Source organism: Schistocerca americana, chromosome 3 (genome assembly GCF_021461395.2).
Source record: "Schistocerca americana isolate TAMUIC-IGC-003095 chromosome 3, iqSchAmer2.1, whole genome shotgun sequence".
Lineage (NCBI taxonomy): Eukaryota > Metazoa > Arthropoda > Insecta > Orthoptera > Acrididae > Schistocerca > Schistocerca americana.
This window is the reverse complement of record NC_060121.1, coordinates 72,182,919-72,204,170: the sequence shown is the minus strand read 5'-3', so window position 1 is coordinate 72,204,170 and position 21,252 is coordinate 72,182,919.

Sequence of the window (21,252 nt, the reverse complement as noted above, 5' to 3'; positions counted from 1 at the left end):
TACTTTCTATAATTTGAACCTCTCCTGTGAATCCAGTTTTAGATTCCGATGCTTCATTTCAGGTTTACTGTATCCCTTGGACCTTCTTATTGACGATGAAACACAGAAATTGCATCCGCATTTAATACAAAAGGCACAATGCCGACTTAAGTACAAGAGGACTGACACTCTATTTTCTATGTTCCGAAACCTCTCCTGCGTGTCCAGTTTTAGATTCCGATGCTTCACTTCAGGTTTACTGTATACCTTGGACCTTCTTATTGACGATGGAACACAGAAATTGCAACCGATTTTAATACAAAAGGCACAATGCCGACTTAAGTACAAGAGGACTGACACTCTAACTTTCTATGATTTGAACCACTCCTGTGAGTCCCGTTTTGGATTCCCATGCTTCACTTCAGGTTTACTGTATACCTAGGACTTTCTTATTGACGATGAGACACAGAAATTACATAAGAATTTAATACAAAAGGCACAATGCTGACTTGAGTACAAGAGGACTAATCCTCTAACTTTCTATGACTTGAACCTCACCTGTGAGTCGAGTTTTAGATTCCGATGTTTCACTTCAGGTTTACTGTATGCCTTGGACCTTCCTATTGACGATGAAACACAGAGATTGCATCCCAATTTAATACTAACGGCACAATGCCGACTTAAGTACAAGAGGACTGACAAACTTTCTATGATTTGAACCTCTCATGTGAGTCCAGTTTTGGATTCCGATGCTTCACTTCAGGTTTACTGTATCCGTTGGACCTTCTTATTGACGATGATACACAGAAATTGCATCCGAATTTAATACAAAAGGCACAATGCCGACTTAAGTACAAGAGGACTGAAAAACTTTCTATGATTTGAACCTCTCCTGTGAGTCCAGTTTTGGATTCCGATGCCTCACTTCAGGTTTAACGTATGCCTTGGACCTTCTTATTGACGGTAAAACACAGAAATTGCATCCGAATTTCATACAAGAGGCACAATGCCGACCTAAGTACAAGAGGACTGAAACTCTAACTTTCTCTGATTTGAACCTTTCCTTTGAGTCCAGTTTTAGATTCCGATGCTTCACTTCCAGTTTACTGTATCACTTAGACCTTCTTATTGACGATGAAACACAGAAATTGAATCCGAATTTAATACGAAAGGCACAATGCCGACTTAAGTACAAGAGGACTGACACTCTAACTTTCTATGATTTGAACCTCTCCTATGAGTCAAGTTTTAGATTCCGATGCTTCACTTCAGGTTTACTGTATCCCTTGGACCTCCTTATTGACGATTAAACACAGAAATTGCATCCGAATTTAATACAATAGGCACAATGGCGACTTAAGTACAAGAGGACTGACACTCTAACTTTCTATGATTTGAACCTCTCCTGTGAATATAGTTTTAGATTCCGAATCTTCACTTCAGGTTTACTGTATCCCTTGGACCTTCTTATAGACGATGAAACACAGAAATTGATTCCGCATTTAATACAAAAGGAAAAATGCCGACTTAAGTACAAGAGGATTGACACTCTAACTTTCTATGATTTGAACCTCTCCTGTGGGTCCAGTTTTAGATTCTGATGCTTCACTTCAGGTTTACTGTATACCTGGGACCTTCTTATTGAAAATGAAACACAGAAATTGCATCCGAATTTAATACAAAAGGCACAATGCCGACTTAAGTACAAGAGGACTGACACTCTAACTTTCTATGATTTGAACCTCTCCTGTGAGTCCAGTTTTAGATTCCGTTGCCTCACTTCACGTTTACTGTATCCCTTGGACCTTCTTATTGACGATGTAACACAGAAATTGCATCCGAATTTAATACAAAAGGCACAATGCCGACTTAAGTACAAGAGGACTGACACTCTAACTTTCTATGATTTGAACCTCTCCTGTGAATCCAGTTTTAGATTCCGATGCTTCACTTCATGTTTACTGTGTCCCTTGGACCTTCTTATTGACGATGAAACACAGATATTGCATCCGCATTTAATACAAAGGGCACAATGCCGACTTAAGTACAAGAGGACTGACACACTAACTTTCTATGTTCTGAACCTCTCCTGTGTGTCCAGTTTTAGAATCCGATGGTTCACTTCAGGTTTACTGTATACCTTGGACCATCTTATTGACGATGGAACACAGAAATTGCATCCGACTTTAATACAAAAGGCACAATGCCGACTTAAGTACAAGAGGACTGACACTCTAACTTTCTATGATTTGAGCCACTCCTGTGTGTCCCGTTTTGGATTCCCATGCTTCACTTCAGGTTTACTGTATACCTTGGACCTTCTTATTGACGATGATACACAGAAATTGCATCCGAATTCAATGCAAAAGGCACAATGCCGACTTAAGTACAAGAGGACTGACACTCTAACTTTCTATGATTGGAACCTCTCCTGTGAGTTCCGTTTCAGATTCCGACGCTTCCCTTCAGGTTTACTGTTTGCCTTGGACCAGCTTATTGACGATGAAACACAGAAATTGCATCAGAATTTAATACATAAGGCACAATGCCAACTTAAGTACAAGAGGACTGGCACTCTAACTTTCTATGGTTTGAACCTCTCCTGTGGGTCGCGTTGTAGATTCCGATGCTTCACTTCAGGTCTACTGTAATCCTTGGACCTTCGTATTGACGATGAAACACAGAAATTGCATCTGTATTTAATACAAACGGCACAATGCCGACTTAAGTACAAGAGGGCTGACACTATAACATTCTACGATTTCAACATTTCCTGAGAGGTCAGTTTTAGATTCCGATGCTTTACTTCAGGTTTACTGTATACCTAGGACCTCCTTACTGACGATGAAACACAGAAATTACATCCGAATTTAATACAAAAGGCACAATGCAGATTTGAGTACAAGAGGACTAACACTCTAACTTTCTATGATTTGAACCTCTCCTTTAAGTCCAGTTTTAGATTCCGATGCTTCACTTCAGGTTTACTGTATCCCTTGGACCTTCTTATTGACGATGATACACAGAAATTGCATCCGAATTTAATACAAAAGGCACAATGCCGACTAAAATACAAGAGGACTGACAAATTTGATATTATTTGAACATCTCCTGTGAGTCCAGTTTTGGATTCCGATGCCTCACTTCAGGTTTAACGTATGCCTTGGACCTTCTTATTGACGATAAAACACAGAAATTGCATCCGAATTTGATACAAAAGGCACAATGCCGACTTAATTACAAGCGGACTGACACTCTAACTTTCTATGATTTGAACCTCTCCTGTGAATCCAGTTTTAGATTCCGATGCTTCACTTCAGGTTTTCTGTATCCGTTGGACATTCTTATTGACGATGAAACACAGAAATTGCATCCGCATTTAATACAAAAGGCACAATGCCGACTTAAGTACAAGAGGACTGACACTCTAACTTTCTATGTTCTGAACCTCTCCTGTGGGTCCCGTTGTAGATTCCGATGCTTCACTTCAGGCTTACTGTAATCCTTGGACCTTCTTATTGACGATGAAACACAGAAATTGCATCTGTATTTAATACAAACGGCACAATGCCGACTTAAGTACAAGAGGACTGACACTGTAACATTCTACGATTTCAACCTCTCCTGTGAGTTCAGTTTTAGATTCCGTTGCTTTACTTCAGGTTTACTGTATACCTAGGACCTCCTTATTGACGATGAAACACAGAAATTACATCCGAATTTAATACAAAAGGCACAATGCCGACTTGAGTACAAAAGGACTAACACTTTAACTTTCTATGATTTGAACCTCTCCTTTGAGTGCAGTTTTAGATTACGATGCTTCACTTCAGGTTTACTGTATACCTTGGACCTTCTTATTGACGATGAAACACAGAATTTGCTTCCGAATTTAATACAAAATGCACAATGCCGACTTAAGTCCAAGAGGACTGACACTCTAACGTTCTATGATTTAAACCTCTCCTGTGAGTCCAGTTTTCGATTCCGATGCTTCACTTCAGGTATACTGTATCAATTGGACCTACTTATTAACGATGAAACACTGAAATTGCATCCGAATTTAATATAAAAGGCACAATGCCGACTTAAGTACAAGAGGACTGACACTCTAACTTTCTATGATTTGAACCTCTCCAGTGAATCCAGTTTTAGATTCCGATGCTTCACTTCAGGTTTTCTGTATCCCTTGGACCTTCTTATTGACGATGAAACACAGAAATTGCATCCGCATTTAATACAAAAGGCACAATGCTGACTTAAGTACAAGAGGACTGACACTCTAACTTTCTATGTTCTGAACCTCTCCAGTGTGTCCAGTTTTAGATTCCGATGCTTCACTTCAGGTTTACTGTATACCTTGGACCTTCTTAATGACGATGGAACACAGAAATTGCATCCAATTTTAATACAAAAGGCACAATGCCGACTTAAGTACAAGAGGACTGACACTATAACATTCTACGATTTCAACCTCTCCTGTGAGTTCAGTTTTAGATTCCGATGCTTTACTTCAGGTTTACTGTATACCTAGGACCTCCTTATTGACGATGAAACACAGAAATTACATCCGAATTTAATACAAAAGGCACAATGCCGACATGAGTACAAGAGGACTAACACTCTAACTTTCTATGATTTGAACCTCTCCTTTGAGTCCAGTTTTAGATTCCGATGCTTCACTTCAGGTTTACTGTATCAATTGGACGTTTGTATTGACGATGAAACACAGAAATTCCATCCGAATTTAATACAAAAGGCACAATGCCGACTTAAGTACAAGAGGACACACACTCTAACTTTCTACGATTTGAACCTCTCCTGTGAGTCCAGTATTGGATTCCGATGCTTCACTTCCAGTTTACTGTATCACTTAGACCTTCTTATTGACGATGAAACACAGAAATTGCATCCAAATTTAATACAAAAGGCACAATGCCGACTTAAGTACAAGAGGATTGACACTCTAACTTTCTATGATTTGAACCTCTCCTGTGAGTCCAGTTTTAGATTCCGATGCTTCACTTCAGGTTTACTGTATACCTGGGACCCTCTTATTGAGGATGAAACACAGAAATTGCATCCGAATTTAATACAAAAGGCACAATGCCGCCTTAAGGACAAGAGGACTGACACTCTAACTTTCAATGATTTGAACCACTCCTGTGAGTCCCGTTTTGGTTTCCCATGCTTCACTTCAGGTTTACTCTATACCTTGGACCTTCTTATTGACGATGAAACACAGAAATTGCATCCGAATTTAATACAAAAGGCACAAAGCCGACTTAAGTACAAGAGGACTGACACTCTAACTTTCTATGATTTGAACCTCTCCTGTGAATATAGTTTAGGATTCCGAAGCTTCACTTCAGGTTTACTGTATACCTTGGACCTTCTTATAGACGATGAAACACAGAAATTGATTCCGCATTTAATACAAAAGGAACAATGCCGACTTAAGTACAAGAGGACTGATACTCTAACTTTCTATGATTTGAACCTCTCCTGTGAATCCAGTTTTAGATTCCGATGCTTCACTTCATGTTTACTGTATCCCTTGGTCCTTCTTATTGACGATGAAACACAGATATTGCATCCGCATTTAATACAAAAGGCACAATGGCGACTTAAGTACAAGAGGACTGACACTCTAACTTTCTATGTTCTGAACCTCTCCTGTGTGTACAGTTTTAGATTCCGATGGTTTACTTCAGGTTTACCGTATACCTTGTACCTTCTTATTGACGATGGAACACAGAAATTGCATCCGATTTTAATACAAAAGGCACAATGCCGACTTAAGTACAAGAGGACTGACACTCTAACTTTCTATGATTTGAGCCACTCCTGTGAGTCCCGTTTTGGATTCCCATGCTTCACTTCAGGTTTACTGTATACCTAGGACTTTCTTATTGACGATGAAACACAGAAATTACATCAGAATTTAATACAAAAGGCACAATGCTGACTTGAGTACAAGAGGACTAGCCCTCTAACTTTCTATGACTTGAACCTCACCTGTGAGTCCAGTTTTAGATTCCGATGCTTCACTTCAGGTTTATTGTATACCTTGGACCTTCTAATTGACGATGAAACACAGAGATTGCATCCCATTTTAATACTAACGGCACAATGCCGACCTAAGTGCAAGAGGACTGACACACTATCTTTCTATGATTTGAACGTCTCCTGTGAGTCCAGATTTAGATTCCGATGCTTCACTTCAGGTTTACTGTATACCTTGGACCTTCTTATTGACGATGATACACAGAAATTGCATCCGAATTCAATACAAAAGGCACAATGCCGACTTAAGTACAAGAGGACTGACACTCTAACTTTCTATGATTGGAACCTCTCCTGTGAGTTCCGTTTCAGATTCCGACGCTTCACTTCAGGTTTACTGTTTGCCTTGGACCAGCTTATTGACGATGAAACACAGAAATTGCATCAGAATTTAATACATAAGGCACAATGCCAACTTAAGTACAAGAGGACTGGCACTCTAACTTTCTATGATTTGAACCTCTCCTGTGGGTCCCGTTGTAGATTCCGATGCTTCACTTCAGGTCTACTGTAATCCTTGGACCTTCTTATTGACGATGAAACACAGAAATTGCATCTGTATTTAATACAAACGGCACAATGCCGACATAAGTACAAGAGGGCTGACACTATAACATTCTACGATTTCAACCTCTCCTGTGAGTTCAGTTTCAGATTCCGATGCTTTACTTCAGGTTTACTGTATACCTAGGACCTCCTTATTGACGATGAAACACAGAAATTACATCCGAATTTTATACAAAAGGAACAATGAAGACTTGTGTACAAGGGGACTAACACTCTAACTTTCTATGATTTGAACCTCTCCTTTGAGTCCAGTTTTAGATTCCGACGCTTCACTTCAGGTTTTTTTGTTTGCCTTGGACCAGCTTATTGACGATGAAACACAGAAATTGCATCAGAATTTAATACATAAGGCACAATGCCAACTTAAGGGGATACGGAATCACCTATCCCCGCAATGTTAATATATGCCTACTATAGGGAACATTTTCTCACAAACTACTGGAGACAGAGAGGTAAAAATTTTACTGTATGTGCATTCATATGTTACAACAATACTGAAACAACAGTTTATTGTCAAAGTATTTTCTTACAGAGATATTGTACATTTATTTTTAAGTAAATTTTTTCCATCGCTTTTTACTAGACTATCACCCCTAAGTCTTTTGTAAATCAAGTAATTAAAAAATCGTTGTTTCAGTATGTAATAGGGACTTATGTCACTACGTCATAAAAATTTCAGACTTCTAGGTTGACCAGTACCTGAGATAATGTTCCTAGATGAAGTAAAAAGTAAACTTACGGGAAACGGAGAAAGAAGATTAAAACATTCCTGATCCGTAGCTAATACCCCCTTCACAGTCTTCATAATCATCTTCAAGTCTTCTTTTGGCACCCCTCTGCACCTGTCTTGCTTTTTTCACTAATGTCTTGATTATATTATCAGCATGCCTTAGTCTGTGCTGATCTAAAAAGAACATAGCACGTACCGTACGGGAACCAACACACATACCCAACTTTTGAAGGACCTGGCATTTAGTTATATTTCCAAGATTGAAGGTTGCCACAGCATCATACACACCAAAATGTAGTGTATTAATTCCGACAAACACTGTTTTTGGGAGACGATGCCATATCACACTATTCAAGCACTCGTTGGGGTTCTGCGTTTTTCCGTGAAGACATTTCATCAGAAGACTTCTGTCAGCCAGATCTCTGAAAATGGGCTTTATTTCTGCCATGATGGCTGATGGTAGACTGTGGTGGTGAATGTATTTCTCTCCTGTTGTTAGTCCCCTATTGTATTTACACCAGCTGTTTTCACCTTTGGGGCACAAACCATGTTGTGGATGCTCATCCGTGGATGCGGTGTGGAAATATAAAGCCCATATAGCTCTCCTCATTTCTTCAAGATTGCCTGTATTTTGCCTGATTGCAAGGCCATAGCAGTTCTGAATGTGGTCTATTATGGAATCAGTCAATCTTCCTCTGCCATCCAAGGTTTTCCCATCATCTAGTTTTTTCCCTTTCATAACTGATTTTAACCTTCTCAGCCTGGCACCCATTCTCTTCTGCACATGTCCTATACATTCAAGTTTGCTTATATTTACACTGTTCCCATATGGTTTGCTTTCCAAAACTTCTTTGAATGCTTTAGAGTCACCATCTCCCAGATATTTGACATAGCGAACATTATACCACTGTGAAGAGCGATGAAAAATTTTCTTCACCCCAGCAACCTCCATGCCACCACTACTACCATAATACTTAGCAATACAGTCATCACTGTGTTCATTTTTCAGCCTGCCTGTGCACCTACAGTATTTAGACATTATTGCAACATCAATAACCTTGCCAGTATCAACACTAGTTGCTGTTACAACACCATTGTTGGAGGTGTGGCCCCTTTTCTGCCACGTGTCATCAAATGCCACTGTGAGGTCACGACTGCCGTCATTTTCTTCCACTGCTTCTTCCACAGCAACCTGCATTGACTTCTGTGCTACATCTTCAACTGCAGATCCTAGTACATAATTGTAAGCTTCAAACTTTGAAGGTGCACTTGGAAGATTTAGAACACCACATAGCATATCACCAGCTGCTTTGCCCTTACCAATTGCTCGCAATCCATAAACTAACCTAATATTTACACTATAAAGTTCAGTTTTCTTGTATCCATTATTTACAGTTACTGAAACCGAACTTGGAAACTTACAGCTGTATTTACAAACACTGCATATTAAATTAAACTGGGCAGCCAGGCCAACATGGGATTCTACTTTCAGAGAAACGTTTCCATGACATTTTTTGCAGCACAAACTGTTTTCAAGAGCTTCACACAATATATTCGTATCAATGAGTTCAAAAACTTCATTCCCTCTATCAAGTAAATTATATTTCTCTTCCAAATCTCTTAGTTTCTTATGAGAAGCACTGTTTTCATTTGGTGTAAGTTCGTTCGGCAAATCAGTAATAAGTGGATTCACATTTTCCAACAGTGATGATGATGAACTGCTTTGCTTTGCTAATGAATCATTATTTCTTTTCTTTTGCCAGTTCACACGCTTTTTAAATACTTTTGCTTTAGCTCTAGGCATTTTCACTGCAAAAAATGAAGCACTAAATACGAAATAACTCAACAACAACTACTTTCTTATATCACACTGTTTACAAAACAGTCCCGCCACAAAGTCAAAGAGTAACTTGAGGAAACCAGAGAGAAACATTTTCGGGCAACTAGTGTATAAATAGTCGCTGGAAACCGGGATATTTGAATTCATGTCACTTTAAAGGTACTGCCAAAAAGTTCATGGTCAGCCACGAGAGACGTGTATAACTAAAGCGCAATACCCGATCTCACAAATATATAAAAATAAAATAGTTATAATTGTAGTAGAGCTATGTATGATACGTCATTTTAAAGAGGAAACATGGCAGAATATAATACGCCAATAAAAAAAAATTCGATTTTTTAACCCAAAATCCGATTCCGTATCCCCTTAAGTACAAGAGGACTGGCACTCTAACTTTCTATGATTGGAACCTCTGCTGTGAGTTCCGTTTCAGATTCCGACGCTTCACTTCAGGTTTACTGTTTGCCTTGGACCAGTTTATTGACGATGAAACACAAGAATTGCATCAGAATTTAATACATAAGGCACAATGCCAACTTAAGTACAAGAGGACTGACACTCTAACTTTCTATGATTTGAACCTCTCCAGTGGGTCCCGTTGTAGATTCCGATGCTTCACTTCAGGTCTACTGTAATCCTTGGACCTTCTTATTGACGATGAAACACAGAAATTGCATCTGTATTTAAAACAAACGGCACAATGCCGACCTAAGTACAAGAGGACTGGCACACTAACTTTCTATGATTTGAACCTCTCCTGTGAGTCCAGTTTTAGATTCCGATGCTTCTCTTCAGGTTTACTGTATCAATTGGATATTCTTATTGACGATGAAACACAGAAATTCCTTCCGAATTTAATACAAAAATCACAATACAGGCTTAAGTACAAGAGGACTGAGACACTAACTTTCTATGATTGGAACCTCTCGTGTGAGTCCAGTTTTAGATTCCGATGCTTCACTTCAGGTTTACTGTTTCCCTTCTACCAGCTTATTGACGAAGAAACACAGAAATTGCATCCGAATTAAATACAAAAGGCACAATGCCGACTTAAGTACAAGAGGACTGTCACTCTAACTATCTATGATTTGAACCTCTCCTGTGAATCCAATTTTAGAATCCGATGCTTCACTTCAGGTTTACCGTATCAATTGGACCTTTGTATTGACGATGAAACACAGAAAATCCATCCGAATTTAATGCAAAAGGCACAATGTCGACCTATGTACAGGAGGACAGACACTCTAACTTTCTACGATTTGGACCTCTCCTGTGAGTCCAGTTTTGGATTCCGATGCTACACTTCGAGTTTACTGTATCCCTTAGACCTTCTTATTGACGATGAAACACAGAAATTGCATCCGAATTTACTACAAAAGGCACAATGTCGACTTAAGTACAAGAGGACTGAGACTTTAAATTTCTATGATTTGAACCACTCCTCTGAGTCCTGTTTTAGATTCCGATGCTTCACTTCAGGTTTACTGTATCAATTGGACCTTCTTATTGACGATGAAACCCAGAAATTGCATCCGAATTTAATACAAAAGGCACAATGCCGACTTAAGTACAAGGGGACTGACACTCTATCTTTCTATGATTTGAACCTCTCCTGTGCATCCAGTTTTAGATTCCGATGCTTCACGTGACGTTTACTGTATCCCTTGGACATTCTTATTGACGATGAAACACAGAAATTGCCTCCGCATCTAATACAAAAGGAACAATGCCGACATAAGTGCAAGCGGACTGCCACTCTAACATTCTATGATTTGAACCTCTCCTGTGAGTCCCGTTTTAGATTCCGATGCTTCACTTCAGGTTTACTGTATACCTTGGACCATCTTATTGATGATGAAACACAGAAACTACATCTGAATTTAATACAAAAGGCACAATGCCGACTTGAGTACAAGAGGACTAACACTCTATCTTTCTATGATTTGAACCTCTCCTTTGAGTGCAGTTATAGATTCCGATGCTTCACTTCTGGTTTACCGTATCCCTTGGACCTTCTTATTGACGATGATACACGGAAATTGCATCCGAATTTAATACAAAAGGCACAATGCCGACTTAAGTACAAGAGGACTGACTAACTTTCTATGATTTGAACCACTCCTGTGAGTCCAGTTTCAGATTGCGATGCTTCACTTCAGGTTTACTGTATGCCTTGGACCTTCTTATTGAGGATGAAACACAGAAAATCCATCCGAATTTAATGCAAAAGGCACAATGTCGACCGATGTACAGGAGGACAGACACTCTAACTTTCTACGATTTGGACCTCTCCTGTGAGTCCAGTTTTGGATTCCGATGCTTCACTTCGAGTTTACTGTATCCCTTAGACCTTCTTATGACGATGAAACACAGAAATTGCATCCGAATTTACTACAAAAGGCACAATGTCGACTTAAGTACAAGAGGTCTGAGACTTTAAATTTCTATGATTTGAACCACTCCTCTGAGTCCTCTTTTAGATTCCGATGCTTGACTTCAGGTTTACTGTATCAATTGGATCTTCTTATTGACGATGAAACACAGAAATTGCATCCGAATTTAATACAAAAGGCACAATGCCGACTTAAGTACAAGAGGACTGACACTCTAACTTTCTATGATTTGAACCTCTCCTGTGCATCCAGTTTTAGATTCCGATGCTTCACGTGACGTTTACTGTATCCCTTGGACATTCTTATTGACGATGAAACACAGAAATTGCCTCCGCATCTAATACAAAAGGAACAATGCCGACATAAGTGCATGCGGACTGCCACTCTAACATTCTATGATTTGAACTTCTCCTGTGAGTCCCGTTTTAGATTCCGATGCTTCACTTCAGGTTTACTGTATACCTTGGACCATCTTATTGACGATGAAACACAGAAACTACATCTGAATTTAATACAAAAGGCACAATGCCGACTTGAGTACAAGAGGACTAACACTCTATCTTCCTATGATTTGAACCTCTCCTGTGAGTCCAGTTTCGGATTCCGATGCTTCACTTCAGGTTTACTGTATACCTTGGACCTTCTTATTGACGATGATATACAGAACTTGCATCCGAATTCAGTACAAAAGGCACAATGCCGACTTAAGTACAAGAGGACTGACTAAATTTCTATGATTTGAATCTCTCCTGTGAGTCCAGTTTTGGATTCCGATGCTTCACTTCAGGTTTAACGTATACCTTGGACCTCCTTATTGACGATGAAAGACAGAAATTGCATCCGAATTTAATACAAAAGCCACAATGCCGACTGAAGTACATGAGGACTGACACTCAAACTTTCTGTGATTTGAACCTCTCCTGTGAGTCCCGTTTTAGATTCCAATTCTTCACTTCAGGTGTACTGTAACCCTTGAACCTTCTTATTAATGATGAAACACAGAAATTGCATCTGAATTTAATATAAACGGCGCAATGCCGACTTAAGTACAAGAGGACTGACGCTCTAACATTCTATGATTTGAACCTCTCCTGTGAGCCCAGTTTTAGATTCCGATGCTCTACTTCAGGTTTACTGTATACTTAGGACCTCCTTATTGACGATGAAACACAGAAATTACATCCGAATTTTATACAAAAGGCACAATGCCGACTTGAGTACAAGGGGACTAACACTCTAACTTTCTATGATTTGAACCTCTCCTTTGAGTCCAGTTTTAGATTCCGACGCTTCACTTCAGGTTTACTGTTTGCCTTGGACCAGCTAATTGACGATGATACACAGAAATTGCATCAGAATTTAATACATAAGGCACAATGCCAACTTAAGTACAAGAGGACTGGCACTCTAACTTTCTATGATTTGAACCTCTCCTGTGAGTCCAGTTTTAGATTCCGATGCTTCTCTTCAGGTTTACTGTATCAATTGGATATTCTTATTGACGATGAAACACAGAAATTCCTTCCGAATTTAATACAAAAGTCACAATACAGACTTAAGTACAAGAGGACTGAGACTCTAACTCTCTGTGATTGGAACCTCTCCTGTGAGTCCAGTTTTAGATTCAGATGCTTCACATCAGGTTTACTGTTTCCCTTCTACCAGCTTATTGACGATGAAACACAGAAATTGCATCCGAATTAAATACAAAAGGCACAATGCCGACTCAAGTACAAGAGGACTGACACTCTAACTTTCTATGATTTGAACCTCTCCTGTGAATCCAGTTTTAGAATCCGATGCTTCACTTCACTTTTACCGTATCAATTGCACCTTTGTATTGACGATGAAACACAGAAATTCCATCCGAATTTAATGCAAAAGGCACAATGTCGACTTATGTACAGCAGGACAGACACTCTAACTTTCTATGATTTGGACCTCTCCTGTGAGTCCAGTTTTGGATTCCGATGCTTCATTTCGAGTTTACTGTATCCCTTAGACCTTCTTATTGACGATGAAACACAGAAATTGCATCCGAATTCAATACAAAAGGCACAATTTCGACTTAAGTACAAGAGGACTGACACTTTAAATTTCTATGATTTGAACCACTCCTGTGAGTCCTGTTTTAGATTCCGATGCTTCACTTCAGGTTTACTGTATCAATTGGACCTTCTTATTGACGATGAAACACAGAAATTGCATCCGAATTAAATACAAAAGGCACAATGCCGACTTAAGTACAAGAGGACTGACACTCTAACTTTCTATGATTTGAACCTCTCCTGTGCATCCAGTTTTAGATTCCGATGCTTCACGTGACGTTTACTGTATCCCTTGGACATTCTTATTGACGATGAAACACAGAAATTGCCTCTGCATCTAATACAAAAGGAACAATGCCGACATAAGTGCAAGCGGACTGCCACTCTAACATTCTATGATTTGAACCTCTCCTGTGAGTCCCGTTTTAGATTCCGATGCTTCACTTCAGGTTTACTGTATACCTTGGACATTCTGATTGACGATGAAACACAGAAACTACGTCCGAATTTAATACAAAAGGCACAATGCCGACTTGAGTACAAGAGGACTAACACTCTATCTTTCTATGATTTGAACCTCTCCTTTGAGTCCAGTTTTAGATTCCGATGCTTCACTTCTGGTTTACTGTATCCCTTGGACCTTCTTATTGACGATGATACACGGAAATTGCATCCGAATATAATACAAAAGGCACAATGCCGACATAAGTACAAGAGGACTGACTAACTTTCTATGATTTGAACCTCTCCTGTGAGTCCAGTTTCAGATTGCGATGCTTCACTTCAGGTTTACTGTATACCTTGGACATTCTTACTGACGATGAAGCACAGAAGTTGCATCCGAATTTATTACAAAAGGCACAGTTCCGACTTAAGTACAAGAGGACTTACACTCTAACTTTCTATGACTTGAACCTCTCCCGTGTGTCCAGTTTTAGATTCCGATGCTCCACTTCAGGTTTACTGTATACCTTGGACCTTCTTATTGACGATGAAACACAGAAATTGCATCCGAGCTTGATACAAAAGGCACAATGCCGACTTAAGTACAAGAGGACTGACACTCTAAATTTCTATGATTTGAACCACTCCTGTGAGTCCAGTTTTAGATTCCGACGCTTCACTTCAGGTTTACTGTATCAATTGGACCTTCTTATTGACGATGAAACACAGAAATTCCATCCGAATTTAATACCAAAGGCACAACGCCGACTTAAGTACAAGGGTACTGTCACTCTAACTTTCTGTGATTTGAACCTCTCCTGTGCGTCCAGTTGTAGATTCCAATGCTTCACTTCAGGTTAACTGTATCACTTAGACCTTCTTATTGACGATGAAACACAGAAATTGCATCCGAATTTAATACAAAAGGCACAATGCCGACTTAAGTACAAGAGTACTGTCACTCTAACTTTCTATGATTTGAACTTCTCCTGTAAGTCCAGTTTTATATTCCGATGCTTCACTTAAGGTTTACTGTATCCCTTGGACCTTCTTATTGACGAGAAAACACAGAAAATCCATCCGAATTTAATGCAAAAGGCACAATGTCGACCTGTGTACAGGAGGACAGACACACTAATTTTCTACGAATTGGACCTCTCCTGTGAGTCCAGTTTTGGATTCCGATGCTTCACTTCGAGTTTACTGTATCCCTTAGACCTTCTTATGACGATGAAACACAGAAATTGCATCCGAATTTACTACAAAAGGCACAATGTCGACTTAAGTACAAGAGGTCTGAGACTTTAAATTTCTATGATTTGAACCACTCCTCTGAGTCCTCTTTTAGATTCCGATGCTTCACTTCAGGTTTACTGTATCAATTGGACCTTCTTATTGTTGATGAAACACAGAAATTGCATCCGAATTTAATACAAAAGGCACAATGCCGACTTAAGTACAAGAGGACTGACACTCTAACTTTCTATGATTTGAACCCCTCCTTTGAGTCCAGTTTTAGATTCCGATGCTTCACTTCAGTTTTACTGTATCCCTTGGACCTTCTTACTGACGATGATACACAGAAATTGCATCTGAATTTAATACAAATGCACAATGCCGACTTAAGTACAAGAGGAGTGACACTCTAACTTTCTATGATTTGAACATCTCCTGTGAGTCCAGTTTTAGATTCCGGTGCTTCACTTCAGGTTTACTGTTTGCCTTGGACCAGCTTATTGATGATGAAACACAGAAATAGCATCCGACTTTCATACAAAAGGCACAATGACGACTTAAGAACAAGGGGACTGACACTCTAATTTTCTACGATTTGAACCACTCCTGTGAGTCCATTTATAGATTCCGATGCTTCACTTCAGATTTACTGTTTCCCGTTTACCAGCTTATTGACGATGAAGCACAGAAATTGCATCCGAATTGAATACAAATAGCACATTGCCGACTTAAGTACAAGAGGACTGAGACTCTAACTTTCTATGACTGGAACCTCTCCTGTGAGTCCAGTTTTAGATTCCGATGCTTCACTTCAGGTTTACTGTTTCCCTTGGACCAGCTTATTGACGATGAAACACAGAAATTGCATCCAAATTAAATACAAAAGGCACAATGCCGAATTAAGTACAACAGGACTGACACTCTAACTTTCTATGATTTGAATCTCTCCTGTGAGTCCAGTTTTAGAATCCGATGCTTCACTTCAGCTTTACCGTATCAATTGGACCTTTGTATTGTCGATGAAACACAGAAATTCCATACGAATTTAATGCAAAAGGCACAATGTCGACTAATGTACAAGAGGACAGTATATCTAACTTTCTATGATTTGGACCTCTCCTGTGAGTCCACTTTTGGATTCCGATGCTTCACTTCAAGTTTACTGTATCCCGTAAACCTTCCTATTGACGATGAAACACAGACATTGCATCCGAATTTAATACAAAAGGCACAATGCCGATTTAAGTACAAGAGGACCGACACTCTAACTTTCTATGATTTGAACCTTTCCTGTGAGTCCAGCTTTAGATTCCGATGCTTCACTTCAGGTTTACTGTATCCCTTAGACCTTCTTGTTGAAGATGAAACATAGAAATTGCATCCGAATTTAATACAAAAGGCACAATGCCGATTTAAGTACAAGAGGACCGACACTCTAACTTTCTATGAATTGACCACTCCTGTGAGACCAGTTTTAGATTCCGATGCTTCACTTCAGGTTTACTGTATCAATTACACCTTCTTATTGACGATGAAACACAGAAATTCCATCCGAATTTAATACAAAAGGCACAATGCCGACTTAAGTACAAGAGGACTGACACTCTAACTTTCTATGATTTGAACCTCTCCTGTGAGTCCAGTTTTAGATTCCGATGCTTCACTTCAGGTTTACTGTATCGCTTGCACCTTCTTATTGACGATGAAACACAGAAATTGCATCCGAATTTAATACCAAAGGCACAACGCCGACTTAAGTACAAGGGTACTGTCACTCTAACTTTCTATGATTTGAACCTCTCCTGTGAGTCCAGTTTTTGATTCCGATGCTTCACTTAAGGTTTACTGTATCCCTTGGATCTTCTTATTGACGAGGAAACACAGAAATTGCCTCCGCATTTAAAATAAAAGGAACAATGCCGATTTAAGTACAAGAGGACTGACACTCTATCTTCCTATGATTTGAAACTCTCCTGTGAGTCCAGTTTCGGATTCCGATGCTTCACTTCAGGTTTACTGTATCCCTTGGACCTTCTTATTGACGATGATACACAGAACCTGCATCCGAATTCAGTACAAAAGGCACAATGCCGACTTAAGTACAAGAGGACTGACTAAATTTCAATGATTTGAACCTCTCCTGTGAGTCCAGTTTTGGATTCCGATGCTTCACTTCAGGTTTAACGTATACCTTGGACCTTCTTATTTACGATGAAACACAGAAATTGCATCCGAATTTAATACAGAAGGCACAATGCCGACTGAAGTACAAGAGGACTGACACTCAAACTTTCTGTGATTTGAACCTCTCCTGTGAGTCCCGTTTTAGATTCCGATGCTTCACTTCAGGTGTACTGTAACCCTTGAACCTTCTTATTAATGATGATACACAGAAATTGCATCTGAACTTAATACAAACGGCACAATGCCGACTTTAGTACAAGAGGACTGACACTCTAACATTCTATGATTTGAACCTCTCCTTTGAGTCCAGTTTTAGATTCCGATGTTTCATTCAGGTTTACTGTATGCCTTGGACCTACTTATGGACGATGATACACAGAAATTGCATCCGAATTTAATACAAAAGGCACAATGCCGACTTATGTACAAGAGGACTGACTAACTTTCTATGATTTGAACCTCTCCTGTGAGTCCAGTTTTGGATTTCGATCTTCACTTCAGGTTTACCGTATGCCTTGGACCTTCTTATTGACGATAAAACGCAGAAATTGCATCAGAATTTAATACAAAAGGCACAATGCCGACTTAAGTACTAGAGGACTGACACTCTAACTTACTATGATTGGAACCTCTCCTGTGAGTCCAGTTTTAGATTTCGATGCTTCACTGCAGAAATACTGTGTCCCTTGGACCAGCTTATTGACGATGAAACACAGAAATTGCATCCGAATTTAAAACAAAAGGCACAATGCCGACTTAAGTACAAGAGGACTGACACTTAAACTTTCTATGATTTCAACCTCTCCTGTGAGTCCAGTTTTAGATTCCGATGCTTCACTTCAGGTTTACCGTATCAATTGGACCGTTGTATTGACGATGAAACACAGAAATTCCATCCGAATTTAATACAAAAGTCACAATGCCGACTTAAGTACAAGAGGACTGTCACTCTAACTTTATATGATTTGAACCTCCCCTGTGCGTCCAGTTGTAGATTCCAATGCTTCACTTCAGGTTAACTGTATCACTTAGACCTTCTCATTGACGATGAAACACCGAAATTGCATCCGAATTTAATACAAAAGCACCATGCCGATTTAAGTACAAGAGGACCGACACTCTAACTTTCTATGATTTGAACCTTTCCTGTGAGTCCAGCTTTAGATACCGATGCTTCACTTCAGGTTTACTGTATCCCTTAGACCTACTTATTGAAGATGAAACACAGAAATTCCATTCGAATTTAATACAAAAGGCACAATGCCGATTTAAGTACAAGAGGACCGACACTCTAACTTTCTATGAATTGAAGCACTCCTGTGAGACCAGTTTTAGATTCCGATGCTTCACTTCAGGTTTACTGTATCAATTGGACCTTCTTATTGACGATGAAACACAGAAACTCTATCCGAATGTAATACATAAGGCACAATGCCGACTTAAGTACAAGAGGACTGACACTCTAAACTTTCTATGATTTGAACCTCTCCTGTGAATCCAGTTTTAGATTCCGATGCTTCACTTCAGGTTTACTGTATCGCTTGGACCTTCTTACTGAGATGAAACACAGAAATTGCATCCGAATTTAATACAAAAGGCACAACGCCGACTTAAGTACAAGAGGACTGACACTCTAACTTTCTATGATTTGAACCCCTCCTTTGAGTCCAGTTTTAGATTCCGATGCTTCACTTCAGGTTTACTGTATCCCTTGGACCTTCTTACTGACGATGAAACACAGAAATTGCATCCGAATTAAATACAAAAGGCACAATGCCGAATTAAGTACAAGAGGACTGACACTCTAACTATCTATGATTTGAATCTCTCCTGTGAGTCCAGTTTTAGAATCCGATGCTTCACTTCAGCTTTACCGTATCAATTGGACCTTTGTATTGTCGATGAAACACAGAAATTCCATACGAATTTAATGCAAAATGCACAATGTCGACTAATGTACAAGAGGACAGACACTCTAACTTTCTATGATTTGGACCTCTCCTGTGAGTCCAGTTTTGGATTCCGATGCTTCACTTCAAGTTTACTGTATCCCGTAGACCTTCTTATTGACGATGAAACACAGAAATTGCATCCGAATTTAATACAAAAGGCACAATGCCGATTTAAGTACAAGAGGACCGACACTCAAACTTTCTATGATTTGAACCTTTCCTGTGAGTCCAGCTTTAGATTCCGATGCTTCACTTCAGGTTTACTGTATCCCTTAGACCTTCTTGTTGAAGATGAAACACAGAAATTGCATCCGAATTTAATACAAAAGGCACAATGCCGATTTAAGTACAAGAGGACCGACACTCTAACTTTCTATGAATTGACCACTCCTGAGAGACCAGTTTTAGATTCCGATGCTTCACTTCATGTTTACTGTATCAATTGGACCTTCTTATTGACGATGAAACACAGATATCCCATCCGAATTTAATACAAAAGGCACAATGCCGACTTAAGTACAAGAGGACTGACACTCTGACTTTCTATGATTTGAACCTCTCCTGTGAGTCCAGTTTTAGATTCCGATGCTGCACTTCAGGTTTACTGTATCCCTTGGACCTTCTTACTGACGATGATACACAGAAATTGCATCTGAATTTAATACAAAGGCACAATGCCGACTAAAGTACAAGAGGAGTGACACTCTAACTTTCTATGATTGGAACCTCTCCTGTGAGTCCAGTTTTAGATTCCGATGCTCCACTTCAGGTTTACTGTTTGTCTTGGACCAGGTTATTGACGATGAAACACAGAAATAGCATCCTAATTTAATACAAAAGGCACAATCACGACATAAGTACAAGAGGACTGACACTTTAAATTTCTATGATATGAACCACTCGTGTGAGTCCAGTTTTAGATTCCGATGCTTCACTTCAGGTTTACTGTATCCCGTGGACCAGCTTATTGACGATGAAGCACAGAAATTGCATCCGAATTGAATACAAAAAGCACATTGCCGACTTAAGTACAAGAGGACTGAATTTCTAACTTTCTATGATTTGAATCCCTCCTGTGAGTCCAGTTTTAGATTCCGATGCTTCACTTCAGGTGTACTGTATCAATTGGATATTCTTATTGACGATGAAACACATAATTTCCTTCCGAATTTAATACAAAAGGCACAAAGCCGACTTAAGTACAAGAGGACTGAGACTCTAACTTTCTATGATTGGAACCTCTCCTGTGAGTCCAGTTTTAGATTCCGATGCTTCACTTCAGGTTTACTGTTTCCCTTGGACCAGCTTATTGACGATGAAACACAGATATTGCATCCGAATTAAATACAAAAGGCACAATGCCGACTTAAGTCCAAGAGGACTGACACTCTAACTTTCTATGATTTGAACCTCTCCTGTGAGTCCAGTTTTAGAATCCGATGCTTCACTTCAGGTTTACCGTATCAATTGGACCTTTGTATTGACGATAAAACACAGAAATTCCATCCGAATTTAATGCAAAATTCACAATGGCGACTAATGTACAAGAGGACAGACACTCTAACTTTCTATGATTTGGACCTCTCCTGTGAGTCCAGTTTTGGATTCCGATGCTTCACTTCAAGTTTACTGTATCCCGTAGACCTTCTTATTAACGATGAAACACAGAAATTGCATCCGAATTTAATACAAAAGGCACAATGCAGACTTAAGTACAAGAGGACTGACACTTTAAATTTCTATGATTTGAACCACTCCTGTGAGTCCAGTTTTAGATTCCGATGCTTCACTTCAGGTTTACTGTAACAATTGG